Source organism: Sinohyriopsis cumingii, unplaced genomic scaffold (genome assembly GCF_028554795.1).
Source record: "Sinohyriopsis cumingii isolate HCF-2022 unplaced genomic scaffold, ASM2855479v2 utg000663l, whole genome shotgun sequence".
NCBI classification, from domain to species: domain Eukaryota; kingdom Metazoa; phylum Mollusca; class Bivalvia; order Unionida; family Unionidae; genus Sinohyriopsis; species Sinohyriopsis cumingii.
This window is the reverse complement of record NW_028315922.1, coordinates 146,093-162,733: the sequence shown is the minus strand read 5'-3', so window position 1 is coordinate 162,733 and position 16,641 is coordinate 146,093.

Here is a 16,641-nt window from a genome sequence, read left to right as displayed (position 1 = left end):
GCGTGACTGAAGAAACATAATATCCGTTATCTGACGAGAGGCTGTGTGTACTGAGAGATGAGAGGGCTAAGGAAAACGACTGTACCGTCCTTGTGTTTTCACAGGAAGCTTTTTAGGGAACACAGAACTTCCAGTTCTATTGAGTCCCGAGTCTTCAAGAGCTGGAGACGGAAGTGAGACTAGCCAAAACAGTTGAAGTCGACAGAAGTGCAGTCGTGGGGGAGAAAGTTGAGGAGGAGGGGAAGGGGTCTAGAGAAAGTTGAGGAGGAGGAAGGTTTGGGGAGGAAGAGGAGAAGGAATAGGGAGAAATAGGAGAGAGAAAGGATAAAACAGATGAGTAGAAATACAAGGACAGGTGGATATCAATCACACACTGCTAATCAAGTGATGAAATAGACTTATCAAAGGGTTGAGCGGAAGGAGTGTAATTAGAAATTTGAGTCATTTGATTACTGAATTGTTATTAAATTGTTATTCATTGAATTTCAACCTTTTTGTACATTCAGCCATCTAACCATCGGTATTGTCGACTTGGGGCTCGGAGCTTTACATTTACTTTTCACTAAATTTAACTTCTAACAAAATAGAGACTGGATGGGACTTCTATAATAGTTTAAATAAAATATCCGGAGCACCTAACCCCAACCATAACAATCATCACAAGCCATCAAAAGTGTCCGATTACACACTAATGCACAAAAATGAGCCATCAAAAAGTTTCCCAGTATACACTAACACACAGACTTGAGCCATCAAAAAGTGTCCGAGTACACACTAGCACAGACATGAACCAGCAAAAGGTGTCCCAGTACACACTAGCATACAAACATGAGCCATCAAAAAGTGTCTCAGTACACACTAACACACATACATGAGCCACTAAAATGTCAGAGTACACACTAACACAGACATGAGCCATCAAAGTGTCCCAGTACACACTAGCACACAGACATGAGCTATCAAAAAGTGTCCCAGTACACACTAGCACACAAACATGAGCCATCAAAGTGTCCCAGTACACACTAACACACAGACATGAGCCACTAAAATGTCAGAGTACACACTAACACAGACATGAGCCATCAAAAAGTGTCACTGTACACACTAGCACACAAACATGAGCCATCAAAAAGTGTCACTGTACACACTAGCACACAAACATGAGCCATCAAAGTATCCCAGTACACACTAACATAGACATGAGCCACAGAAGTGTCAGAGTACACACTAACACAGACATGAGCCATCAAAGTGTCCCAGCACACACTAGCACACAGACATGAGCCATCAAAAAGTGTCCCAGTACACACTAACATAGATATGAGCCACAGAAGTGTCAGAGTACACACTAACACAGACATGAGCCATCAAAGTGTCCCAGTACACACTAGCACACATACATGAGCCATCAAAAAGTGTCCCAGTACACACTAACACACATACATGAGCTATAAAACAGTGTCCTAGTAGACGCTAACACACATACATGAGCCATAAAAATGTGTCCCAGTACACACTAGCACACAGACTAACACACACAGTGTCCTAGAAGCCGCTAACACACATACATGAGCCATAAAAGGTGTCCCAGTACACACTAACACACAGACGTGAGCCATAAAGTGTCCCAGTACACACTAACACACATACATGAGCCATTAAAAAGTGTCCTAGTAGACGCTAACACAAGATATGAGCCATAAAAAGTGTCCCAGTACACACTAACACACAGACATGAGCCATAAAAAGTGTCCTGGTAGACGCTAACACACAGACATGAGCCATAAAAAAGTGTCCCAGTACACACTAACACACAGACATTGAGCCATAAAAATGTGCCCCAATAGTTCTAGATCATCTAGTAAAGAATCAAAGTTCAATATCAAGTCGCTTTATGCAAACGCCTGTTCAAACCAGGGATCAAATCATCACCTGAAAGTCACGTAATTACACAGAATAATGTTTCTTTGGTGTATTGGTAGCCACTGAAATTAATGTAACTAACAAAGTATCATGAATTAAAAAAGCAGTTTATGATTCTAGTTAAACTCGCATATGTACAGTGACGTGAATAACCAAATGCCAAGAATGAGCGGTTCCCTCAAAATAAAGACTTTCATCTCTGCTGGCAAACAATTCCCATTTTATTTTACCTTTGTAATGAAAAGGTTTATAGGAGACTATAAACTTGACCTGCTGATCTAAACATAAATTAATTTTCAAACATCTATTTCTAAAAATTGTCTGCCTTATAAGTGGTCATATTTTGGTCAGAGAAGAACAGATGATACAATGACTTTTGTGTTTGAAGACTTTTCCTTGTAGCTTTTAAATAGGTACATTCAGAGTAAATAATACAAATTTGTTGACTTTCTATATTATTTGTTCTGACATGGTAGATAATATAAAAATTGTGATATTTATTTTTGACTGATTTCACAACATACAGTGTGTATGTTATACAGCTAATAGTGATCCCAGGAAAGGGCTGTACTGTTCAGGTCTTTATATCTGTTATATATTTGGCAATTGAGCCTGATACAATCGTGACATATTTCTCCAGTACTGAGGAAATATATTATTCATGAAAACTGCTAAGCATGTATCGATTAATTTTTTTTACAGACACACAATTTATCACTTAAACCTTGTACATCATCAGGTCAAAGGAAAGTGAGTGAGAAAAAAACACGAGTTTTTTTGACAGATATAAAAAGTCCAAGAAATGTATGCATGTTGTTTAAATGTATTTTGAGACAGATGTATGTTTATTCTGCATTTGGGCAAAGTAAAAATAGGCGATTTCAGATTTCCTGGAACGAAAATGTACATGTGTCTAAATGATGAAACTGAACATACAATTACCATTTTGATCAAATCACTGGTATTTTTAATGTTCCATGTCAAAACTGATTCATTTTTGTCTGCATTCTGCAAAGAAGTAAAATATATCAAAATACTTTACTCTGTTAAAAACACTTTATTAAATTTTAAATTTAACTTGGTACCTGTAGTAGTATCAAATTGAATTTGATTGATAATAAGAAATAAATCAAATAAAAATAGGCACTAATATTTAGAATATTTAGGACTAGTAAAGTAAAACAAAGTAAAATTTTCATTAACAAATCAAGTGTTATGGGTTCTCCTTTTTTGACGTCTTTTGCTTATTCCTTTCAAGCATAGATTTAGTTCAAAATTAGTTTTAATAATCTTTGTTGTTTTGAGAATTAATATTGTAATGGAAAAGTACTTGATGAACTCTCAAGTTTTTATTCAACTTTCCGAACTGTGCTAAGTGCATGTGAGTATGGTCTTATATACTGACATACCTTACGAAAGTTTAGATCAATCAAAATGCAAGGCTAGTTTGATTATTCACTCAGGTAACTAAATATGTATGTACTATAATCTTGGCATACGTCAGTCTATGGAAGACGATGGTGTAGCTCCAGAGTAAGGTGTTGTTTCTCTTTCTTTCTAGCTCTCTTTTCAGCTTGCTTTATGTTCCTGTCTTCCTCGGCTTTTTGAACGCCCTGTCTGACAGCTAGGCGCCAGGTGGAATGGTCGTTAGCACAGCTCTTCCAGACGTTGACATTGATGTTGGCCGTCTTCATGTCCTTCTTGCAAACATCTTTGTAGCGCAGACGTGGTCGTCCAGTCAGTCGTGCGCCTTCTGCTAACTCACCGTATAACAGTTTCTAATCTCCCATTCATATAAAAAATCTTAGAAAAGGTTGTTCTATCCCAGCTTGTATCTCATCTGAATTCAAACAGTCTTTTTAGCAATGTACAATCTGCATATCGCCCTTGCCACAGTACTGAAACTACTTTTCTAAAAGTAGTTAATGATATTCTCTCTGCTTTGGATAGCGGAAAGATTACAGTCCTCGCCTTCCTTGATTTGTCTGCAGCATTTGACATAATAGACCATGATATATTACTTCACCGTCTCCAGCATGTATTTGGCATTCATGATACAGCCTTACTGTAGTTCAAGTCCTACTTGGTCAACAGGACACAAATTGTGTCTGTAAATGGAATACACTCCAGCCCAGTTGATCTATGTTGTGGTGTTCCACAAGGGTCTGTTCTTGGACCTGTTCTCTTCATTCTGTAGACTCAGCCGTTCTCAAGTGTCATAGATCATCATCCAGTGTCTCACCGATTGTACGCTGATAACACCCAAATATACAAATCTAGCCACCCAACTGAAGTTGATGCTACCATCCAAGGTGTAGAGAAGTGCATTTCTGATGTGAAATCATGGATGACATGTAACAAGCTGCACATGAATGATGATAAAACTGAGGCCATTCTGATCACAACACAAAGACTTTCTCATTCAAATCCTTGACCTCAAACAATAAATATCAGCAACACCAACATTAAATTCACACAATCAGTACAAAACCTAGTTCTTACTCTGGACAGTACTCTCACATTGCACCAACATGTCATGAACATATGCAAGGCTGCATATCTTGAGCTGAGACGCATCAGCTCCATTCGCAAATATCGTTCAGTTGATGCCACTTGTGTGTTCATTAGTACTTTCAAGACTGGACTATCGTAACTCAGTTCTGTCTGGTTCATCTCAATATCTACTCCAGAAACTTCAAAAAGTTCAAAACACAGCTGCTCGGATCACACTTAGAGTACCACGATCAGAGCACACCTCTCCGCTGATCTGTACCCTACACTGGCTATCCATTCGATCCAGAATCAAACACAAAATGTGTTCTCTGTGCTACGTGTCACTGACGGACCCTAGTCCATCATATACCTATCCGACCTCACCCATGTGTACACACCACCAAGATACTTACGCTCCTCTTCTGACAATCGTATACTCATTATTTCCACTATGAAAACAAAGTCATATGGACAGCGTTCTTTTGCATACCAGGGCCGAGCAACGTGGAATGAATTGGCACTGAGTCACAAAGACACAGTGACCCCACTCACTTATTTCAACTGCAAGAACAAACCTAAAGACCTAATAATGTTTCCTACCTTAAATATTCTCAGCATGTTTTTTCTATGTTTTCTACTTTCAAGGTGTTTGTGTTTGTAATCATATCATTATATGTTTTTTTTTTATCTTATAGGTGCTGTGTAATGTTGTAAAGCGCTTAGAGTTTCTTAAGATTAGGCGCTATACAAAGTCCTCATTGATATTATTATTATTATTATTATTATTATTATTATTATTTGCTGATAGGTCACTTCATAGTAAACCAGTGTATTTATTAATGCATTAGGTTAGAATTTACACATGCTTGAACTGTGAATTTGGAAAATGGTAAAGTATGTAAGATCAGTTACTATGAATGTATGCATATGTCAGAGCATGGATATTTAAATGTTTGTGTACTTTGTATGAGTTGTAAGGTAAAGAAATGCATCTGATTATTGTGATATTGTTTGGTATAACTGAATTAGGAATATGTACCTACTGATGTTATGAAACTAATTGATGTATGTATAAGAAGTAATTGATACCGTGCTGTATTATGACGTTTGTTTTACCATACAAGAACATATGGGTATCTCGATGTGTATGAATGCGTGACTGAAGAAACATAATATCCGTTATCTGACGAGAGGCTGTGTGTACTGAGAGATGAGAGGGCTAAGGAAAACGACTGTACCGTCCTTGTGTTTTCACAGGAAGCTTTTTAGGGAACACAGAACTTCCAGTTCTATTGAGTCCCGAGTCTTCAAGAGCTGGAGACGGAAGTGAGACTAGCCAAAACAGTTGAAGTCGACAGAAGTGCAGTCGTGGGGGAGAAAGTTGAGGAGGAGGGGAAGGGGTCTAGAGAAAGTTGAGGAGGAGGAAGGTTTGGGGAGGAAGAGGAGAAGGAATAGGGAGAAATAGGAGAGAGAAAGGATAAAACAGATGAGTAGAAATACAAGGACAGGTGGATATCAATCACACACTGCTAATCAAGTGATGAAATAGACTTATCAAAGGGTTGAGCGGAAGGAGTGTAATTAGAAATTTGAGTCATTTGATTACTGAATTGTTATTAAATTGTTATTCATTGAATTTCAACCTTTTTGTACATTCAGCCATCTAACCATCGGTATTGTCGACTTGGGGCTCGGAGCTTTACATTTACTTTTCACTAAATTTAACTTCTAACAAAATAGAGCCTGGATGGGACTTCTATAATAGTTTAAATAAAATATCCGGAGCACCTAACCCCAACCATAACAATCATCACAAGCCATCAAAAGTGTCCGATTACACACTAATGCACAAAAATGAGCCATCAAAAAGTTTCCCAGTATACACTAACACACAGACATGAGCCATCAAAAAGTGTCCGAGTACACACTAGCACAGACATGAACCAGCAAAAGGTGTCCCAGTACACACTAGCATACAAACATGAGCCATCAAAAAGTGTCTCAGTACACACTAACACACATACATGAGCCACTAAAATGTCAGAGTACACACTAACACAGACATGAGCCATCAAAGTGTCCCAGTACACACTAGCACACAGACATGAGCTATCAAAAAGTGTCCCAGTACACACTAGCACACAAACATGAGCCATCAAAGTGTCCCAGTACACACTAACACACAGACATGAGCCACTAAAATGTCAGAGTACACACTAACACAGACATGAGCCATCAAAAAGTGTCTCTGTACACACTAGCACACAAACATGAGCCATCAAAAAGTGTCACTGTACACACTAGCACACAAACATGAGCCATCAAAGTATCCCAGTACACACTAACATAGACATGAGCCACAGAAGTGTCAGAGTACACACTAACACAGACATGAGCCATCAAAGTGTCCCAGCACACACTAGCACACAGACATGAGCCATCAAAAAGTGTCCCAGTACACACTAACATAGATATGAGCCACAGAAGTGTCAGAGTACACACTAACACAGACATGAGCCATCAAAGTGTCCCAGTACACACTAGCACACAGACATGAGCCATCAAAAAGTGTCCCAGTACACACTAACACACATACATGAGCTATAAAACAGTGTCCTAGTAGACGCTAACACACATACATGAGCCATAAAAATGTGTCCCAGTACACACTAGCACACAGACTAACACACACAGTGTCCTAGAAGCCGCTAACACACATACATGAGCCATAAAAAGTGTCCCAGTACACACTAACACACAGACGTGAGCCATAAAGTGTCCCAGTACACACTAACACACATACATGAGCCATTAAAAAGTGTCCTAGTAGACGCTAACACAAGATATGAGCCATAAAAAGTGTCCCAGTACACACTAACACACAGACATGAGCCATTAAAAAGTGTCCTAGTAGACGCTAACACACAGACATGAGCCATAAAAAAGTGTCCCAGTACACACTAACACACAGACATTGAGCCATAAAAATGTGCCCCAATAGTTCTAGATCATCTAGTAAAGAATCAAAGTTCAATATCAAGTCGCTTTATGCAAACGCCTGTTCAAACCAGGGATCAAATCATCACCTGAAAGTCACGTAATTACACAGAATAATGTTTCTTTGGTGTATTGGTAGCCACTGAAATTAATGTAACTAACAAAGTATCATGAATTAAAAAAGCAGTTTATGATTCTAGTTAAACTCGCATATGTACAGTGACGTGAATAACCAAATGCCAAGAATGAGCGGTTCCCTCAAAATAAAGACTTTCATCTCTGCTGGCAAACAATTCCCATTTTATTTTACCTTTGTAATGAAAAGGTTTATAGGAGACTATAAACTTGACCTGCTGATCTAAACATAAATTAATTTTCAAACATCTATTTCTAAAAATTGTCTGCCTTATAAGTGGTCATATTTTGGTCAGAGAAGAACAGATGATACAATGACTTTTGTGTTTGAAGACTTTTCCTTGTAGCTTTTAAATAGGTACATTCAGAGTAAATAATACAAATTTGTTGACTTTCTATATTATTTGTTCTGACATGGTAGATAATATAAAAATTGTGATATTTATTTTTGACTGATTTCACAACATACAGTGTGTATGTTATACAGCTAATAGTGATCCCAGGAAAGGGCTGTACTGTTCAGGTCTTTATATCTGTTATATATTTGGCAATTGAGCCTGATACAATCGTGACATATTTCTCCAGTACTGAGGAAATATATTATTCATGAAAACTGCTAAGCATGTATCGATTAATTTTTTTTACAGACACACAATTTATCACTTAAACCTTGTACATCATCAGGTCAAAGGAAAGTGAGTGAGAAAAAAACACGAGTTTTTTTGACAGATATAAAAAGTCCAAGAAATGTATGCATGTTGTTTAAATGTATTTTGAGACAGATGTATGTTTATTCTGCATTTGGGCAAAGTAAAAATAGGCGATTTCAGATTTCCTGGAACGAAAATGTACATGTGTCTAAATGATGAAACTGAACATACAATTACCATTTTGATCAAATCACTGGTATTTTTAATATTCCATGTCAAAACTGATTCATTTTTGTCTGCATTCTGCAAAGAAGTAAAATATATCAAAATACTTTACTCTGTTAAAAACACTTTATTAAATTTTAAAATTAACTTGGTACCTGTAGTAGTATCAAATTGAATTTGATTGATAATAAGAAATAAATCAAATAAAAATAGGCACTAATATTTAGAATATTTAGGACTAGTAAAGTAAAACAAAGTAAAATTTTCATTAACAAATCAAGTGTTATGGGTTCTCCTTTTTTGACGTCTTTTGCTTATTCCTTTCAAGCATAGATTTAGTTCAAAATTAGTTTTAATAATCTTTGTTGTTTTGAGAATTAATATTGTAATGGAAAAGTACTTGATGAACTCTCAAGTTTTTATTCAACTTTCCGAACTGTGCTAAGTGCATGTGAGTATGGTCTTATATACTGACATACCTTACGAAAGTTTAGATCAATCAAAATGCAAGGCTAGTTTGATTATTCACTCAGGTAACTAAATATGTATGTACTATAATCTTGGCATACGTCAGTCTATGGAAGACGATGGTGTAGCTCCAGAGTAAGGTGTTGTTTCTCTTTCTTTCTAGCTCTCTTTTCAGCTTGCTTTATGTTCCTGTCTTCCTCGGCTTTTTGAACGCCCTGTCTGACAGCTAGGCGCCAGGTGGAATGGTCGTTAGCACAGCTCTTCCAGACGTTGACATTGATGTTGGCCGTCTTCATGTCCTTCTTGCAAACATCTTTGTAGCGCAGACGTGGTCGTCCAGTCAGTCGTGCGCCTTCTGCTAACTCACCGTATAACAGTTTCTAATCTCCCATTCATATAAAAAATCTTAGAAAAGGTTGTTCTATCCCAGCTTGTATCTCATCTGAATTCAAACGGTCTTTTTAGCAATGTACAATCTGCATATCGCCCTTGCCACAGTACTGAAACTACTTTTCTAAAAGTAGTTAATGATATTCTCTCTGCTTTGGATAGCGGAAAGATTACAGTCCTCGCCTTCCTTGATTTGTCTGCAGCATTTGACATAATAGACCATGATATATTACTTCACCGTCTCCAGCATGTATTTGGCATTCATGATACAGCCTTACTGTAGTTCAAGTCCTACTTGGTCAACAGGACACAAATTGTGTCTGCAAATGGAATACACTCCAGCCCAGTTGATCTATGTTGTGGTGTTCCACAAGGGTCTGTTCTTGGACCTGTTCTCTTCATTCTGTAGACTCAGCCGTTCTCAAGTGTCATAGATCATCATCCAGTGTCTCACCGATTGTACGCTGATAACACCCAAATATACAAATCTAGCCACCCAACTGAAGTTGATGCTACCATCCAAGGTGTAGAGAAGTGCATTTCTGATGTGAAATCATGGATGACATGTAACAAGCTGCACATGAATGATGATAAAACTGAGGCCATTCTGATCACAACACAAAGACTTTCTCATTCAAATCCTTGACCTCAAACAATAAATATCAGCAACACCAACATTAAATTCACACAATCAGTACAAAACCTAGTTCTTACTCTGGACAGTACTCTCACATTGCACCAACATGTCATGAACATATGCAAGGCTGCATATCTTGAGCTGAGACGCATCAGCTCCATTCGCAAATATCGTTCAGTTGATGCCACTTGTGTGTTCATTAGTACTTTCAAGACTGGACTATCGTAACTCAGTTCTGTCTGGTTCATCTCAATATCTACTCCAGAAACTTCAAAAAGTTCAAAACACAGCTGCTCGGATCACACTTAGAGTACCACGATCAGAGCACACCTCTCCGCTGATCTGTACCCTACACTGGCTATCCATTCGATCCAGAATCAAACACAAAATGTGTTCTCTGTGCTACGTGTCACTGACGGACCCTAGTCCATCATATACCTATCCGACCTCACCCATGTGTACACACCACCAAGATACTTACGCTCCTCTTCTGACAATCGTATGCTCATTATTTCCACTATGAAAACAAAGTCATATGGACAGCGTTCTTTTGCATACCAGGGCCGAGCAACGTGGAATGAATTGGCACTGAGTCACAAAGACACAGTGACCCCACTCACTTATTTCAACTGCAAGAACAAACCTAAAGACCTAATAATGTTTCCTACCTTAAATATTCTCAGCATGTTTTTTCTATGTTTTCTAATTTCAAGGTGTTTGTGTTTGTAATCATATCATTATATGTTTTTTTTTATCTTATAGGTGCTGTGTAATGTTGTAAAGCGCTTAGAGTTTCTTAAGATTAGGCGCTATACAAAGTCCTCATTGATATTATTATTATTATTATTATTATTATTATTATTATTATTATTTGCTGATAGGTCACTTCATAGTAAACCAGTGTATTTATTAATGCATTAGGTTAGAATTTACACATGCTTGAACTGTGAATTTGGAAAATGGTAAAGTATGTAAGATCAGTTACTATGAATGTATGCATATGTCAGAGCATGGATATTTAAATGTTTGTGTACTTTGTATGAGTTGTAAGGTAAAGAAATGCATCTGATTATTGTGATATTGTTTGGTATAACTGAATTAGGAATATGTACCTACTGATGTTATGAAACTAATTGATGTATGTATAAGAAGTAATTGATACCGTGCTGTATTATGACGTTTGTTTTACCATACAAGAACATATGGGTATCTCGATGTGTATGAATGCGTGACTGAAGAAACATAATATCCGTTATCTGACGAGAGGCTGTGTGTACTGAGAGATGAGAGGGCTAAGGAAAACGACTGTACCGTCCTTGTGTTTTCACAGGAAGCTTTTTAGGGAACACAGAACTTCCAGTTCTATTGAGTCCCGAGTCTTCAAGAGCTGGAGACGGAAGTGAGACTAGCCAAAACAGTTGAAGTCGACAGAAGTGCAGTCGTGGGGGAGAAAGTTGAGGAGGAGGGGAAGGGGTCTAGAGAAAGTTGAGGAGGAGGAAGGTTTGGGGAGGAAGAGGAGAAGGAATAGGGAGAAATAGGAGAGAGAAAGGATAAAACAGATGAGTAGAAATACAAGGACAGGTGGATATCAATCACACACTGCTAATCAAGTGATGAAATAGACTTATCAAAGGGTTGAGCGGAAGGAGTGTAATTAGAAATTTGAGTCATTTGATTACTGAATTGTTATTAAATTGTTATTCATTGAATTTCAACCTTTTTGTACATTCAGCCATCTAACCATCGGTATTGTCGACTTGGGGCTCGGAGCTTTACATTTACTTTTCACTAAATTTAACTTCTAACAAAATAGAGCCTGGATGGGACTTCTATAATAGTTTAAATAAAATATCCGGAGCACCTAACCCCAACCATAACAATCATCACAAGCCATCAAAAGTGTCCGATTACACACTAATGCACAAAAATGAGCCATCAAAAAGTTTCCCAGTATACACTAACACACAGACATGAGCCATCAAAAAGTGTCCGAGTACACACTAGCACAGACATGAACCAGCAAAAGGTGTCCCAGTACACACTAGCATACAAACATGAGCCATCAAAAAGTGTCTCAGTACACACTAACACACATACATGAGCCACTAAAATGTCAGAGTACACACTAACACAGACATGAGCCATCAAAGTGTCCCAGTACACACTAGCACACAGACATGAGCTATCAAAAAGTGTCCCAGTACACACTAGCACACAAACATGAGCCATCAAAGTGTCCCAGTACACACTAACACACAGACATGAGCCACTAAAATGTCAGAGTACACACTAACACAGACATGAGCCATCAAAAAGTGTCTCTGTACACACTAGCACACAAACATGAGCCATCAAAAAGTGTCACTGTACACACTAGCACACAAACATGAGCCATCAAAGTATCCCAGTACACACTAACATAGACATGAGCCACAGAAGTGTCAGAGTACACACTAACACAGACATGAGCCATCAAAGTGTCCCAGCACACACTAGCACACAGACATGAGCCATCAAAAAGTGTCCCAGTACACACTAACATAGATATGAGCCACAGAAGTGTCAGAGTACACACTAACACAGACATGAGCCATCAAAGTGTCCCAGTACACACTAGCACACAGACATGAGCCATCAAAAAGTGTCCCAGTACACACTAACACACATACATGAGCTATAAAACAGTGTCCTAGTAGACGCTAACACACATACATGAGCCATAAAAATGTGTCCCAGTACACACTAGCACACAGACTAACACACACAGTGTCCTAGAAGCCGCTAACACACATACATGAGCCATAAAAAGTGTCCCAGTACACACTAACACACAGACGTGAGCCATAAAGTGTCCCAGTACACACTAACACACATACATGAGCCATTAAAAAGTGTCCTAGTAGACGCTAACACAAGATATGAGCCATAAAAAGTGTCCCAGTACACACTAACACACAGACATGAGCCATTAAAAAGTGTCCTAGTAGACGCTAACACACAGACATGAGCCATAAAAAAGTGTCCCAGTACACACTAACACACAGACATTGAGCCATAAAAATGTGCCCCAATAGTTCTAGATCATCTAGTAAAGAATCAAAGTTCAATATCAAGTCGCTTTATGCAAACGCCTGTTCAAACCAGGGATCAAATCATCACCTGAAAGTCACGTAATTACACAGAATAATGTTTCTTTGGTGTATTGGTAGCCACTGAAATTAATGTAACTAACAAAGTATCATGAATTAAAAAAGCAGTTTATGATTCTAGTTAAACTCGCATATGTACAGTGACGTGAATAACCAAATGCCAAGAATGAGCGGTTCCCTCAAAATAAAGACTTTCATCTCTGCTGGCAAACAATTCCCATTTTATTTTACCTTTGTAATGAAAAGGTTTATAGGAGACTATAAACTTGACCTGCTGATCTAAACATAAATTAATTTTCAAACATCTATTTCTAAAAATTGTCTGCCTTATAAGTGGTCATATTTTGGTCAGAGAAGAACAGATGATACAATGACTTTTGTGTTTGAAGACTTTTCCTTGTAGCTTTTAAATAGGTACATTCAGAGTAAATAATACAAATTTGTTGACTTTCTATATTATTTGTTCTGACATGGTAGATAATATAAAAATTGTGATATTTATTTTTGACTGATTTCACAACATACAGTGTGTATGTTATACAGCTAATAGTGATCCCAGGAAAGGGCTGTACTGTTCAGGTCTTTATATCTGTTATATATTTGGCAATTGAGCCTGATACAATCGTGACATATTTCTCCAGTACTGAGGAAATATATTATTCATGAAAACTGCTAAGCATGTATCGATTAATTTTTTTTACAGACACACAATTTATCACTTAAACCTTGTACATCATCAGGTCAAAGGAAAGTGAGTGAGAAAAAAACACGAGTTTTTTTGACAGATATAAAAAGTCCAAGAAATGTATGCATGTTGTTTAAATGTATTTTGAGACAGATGTATGTTTATTCTGCATTTGGGCAAAGTAAAAATAGGCGATTTCAGATTTCCTGGAACGAAAATGTACATGTGTCTAAATGATGAAACTGAACATACAATTACCATTTTGATCAAATCACTGGTATTTTTAATGTTCCATGTCAAAACTGATTCATTTTTGTCTGCATTCTGCAAAGAAGTAAAATATATCAAAATACTTTACTCTGTTAAAAACACTTTATTAAATTTTAAATTTAACTTGGTACCTGTAGTAGTATCAAATTGAATTTGATTGATAATAAGAAATAAATCAAATAAAAATAGGCACTAATATTTAGAATATTTAGGACTAGTAAAGTAAAACAAAGTAAAATTTTCATTAACAAATCAAGTGTTATGGGTTCTCCTTTTTTGACGTCTTTTGCTTATTCCTTTCAAGCATAGATTTAGTTCAAAATTAGTTTTAATAATCTTTGTTGTTTTGAGAATTAATATTGTAATGGAAAAGTACTTGATGAACTCTCAAGTTTTTATTCAACTTTCCGAACTGTGCTAAGTGCATGTGAGTATGGTCTTATATACTGACATACCTTACGAAAGTTTAGATCAATCAAAATGCAAGGCTAGTTTGATTATTCACTCAGGTAACTAAATATGTATGTACTATAATCTTGGCATACGTCAGTCTATGGAAGACGATGGTGTAGCTCCAGAGTAAGGTGTTGTTTCTCTTTCTTTCTAGCTCTCTTTTCAGCTTGCTTTATGTTCCTGTCTTCCTCGGCTTTTTGAACGCCCTGTCTGACAGCTAGGCGCCAGGTGGAATGGTCGTTAGCACAGCTCTTCCAGACGTTGACATTGATGTTGGCCGTCTTCATGTCCTTCTTGCAAACATCTTTGTAGCGCAGACGTGGTCGTCCAGTCAGTCGTGCGCCTTCTGCTAACTCACCGTATAACAGTTTCTAATCTCCCATTCATATAAAAAATCTTAGAAAAGGTTGTTCTATCCCAGCTTGTATCTCATCTGAATTCAAACAGTCTTTTTAGCAATGTACAATCTGCATATCGCCCTTGCCACAGTACTGAAACTACTTTTCTAAAAGTAGTTAATGATATTCTCTCTGCTTTGGATAGCGGAAAGATTACAGTCCTCGCCTTCCTTGATTTGTCTGCAGCATTTGACATAATAGACCATGATATATTACTTCACCGTCTCCAGCATGTATTTGGCATTCATGATACAGCCTTACTGTAGTTCAAGTCCTACTTGGTCAACAGGACACAAATTGTGTCTGCAAATGGAATACACTCCAGCCCAGTTGATCTATGTTGTGGTGTTCCACAAGGGTCTGTTCTTGGACCTGTTCTCTTCATTCTGTAGACTCAGCCGTTCTCAAGTGTCATAGATCATCATCCAGTGTCTCACCGATTGTACGCTGATAACACCCAAATATACAAATCTAGCCACCCAACTGAAGTTGATGCTACCATCCAAGGTGTAGAGAAGTGCATTTCTGATGTGAAATCATGGATGACATGTAACAAGCTGCACATGAATGATGATAAAACTGAGGCCATTCTGATCACAACACAAAGACTTTCTCATTCAAATCCTTGACCTCAAACAATAAATATCAGCAACACCAACATTAAATTCACACAATCAGTACAAAACCTAGTTCTTACTCTGGACAGTACTCTCACATTGCACCAACATGTCATGAACATATGCAAGGCTGCATATCTTGAGCTGAGACGCATCAGCTCCATTCGCAAATATCGTTCAGTTGATGCCACTTGTGTGTTCATTAGTACTTTCAAGACTGGACTATCGTAACTCAGTTCTGTCTGGTTCATCTCAATATCTACTCCAGAAACTTCAAAAAGTTCAAAACACAGCTGCTCGGATCACACTTAGAGTACCACGATCAGAGCACACCTCTCCGCTGATCTGTACCCTACACTGGCTATCCATTCGATCCAGAATCAAACACAAAATGTGTTCTCTGTGCTACGTGTCACTGACGGACCCTAGTCCATCATATACCTATCCGACCTCACCCATGTGTACACACCACCAAGATACTTACGCTCCTCTTCTGACAATCGTATACTCATTATTTCCACTATGAAAACAAAGTCATATGGACAGCGTTCTTTTGCATACCAGGGCCGAGCAACGTGGAATGAATTGGCACTGAGTCACAAAGACACAGTGACCCCACTCACTTATTTCAACTGCAAGAACAAACCTAAAGACCTAATAATGTTTCCTACCTTAAATATTCTCAGCATGTTTTTTCTATGTTTTCTAATTTCAAGGTGTTTGTGTTTGTAATCATATCATTATATGTTTTTTTTTATCTTATAGGTGCTGTGTAATGTTGTAAAGCGCTTAGAGTTTCTTAAGATTAGGCGCTATACAAAGTCCTCATTGATATTATTATTATTATTATTATTATTATTATTATTTGCTGATAGGTCACTTCATAGTAAACCAGTGTATTTATTAATGCATTAGGTTAGAATTTACACATGCTTGAACTGTGAATTTGGAAAATGGTAAAGTATGTAAGATCAGTTACTATGAATGTATGCATATGTCAGAGCATGGATATTTAAATGTTTGTGTACTTTGTATGAGTTGTAAGGTAAAGAAATGCATCTGATTATTGTGATATTGTTTGGTATAACTGAATTAGGAATATGTACCTACTGATGTTATGAAACTAATTGATGTATGTATAAGAAGTAATT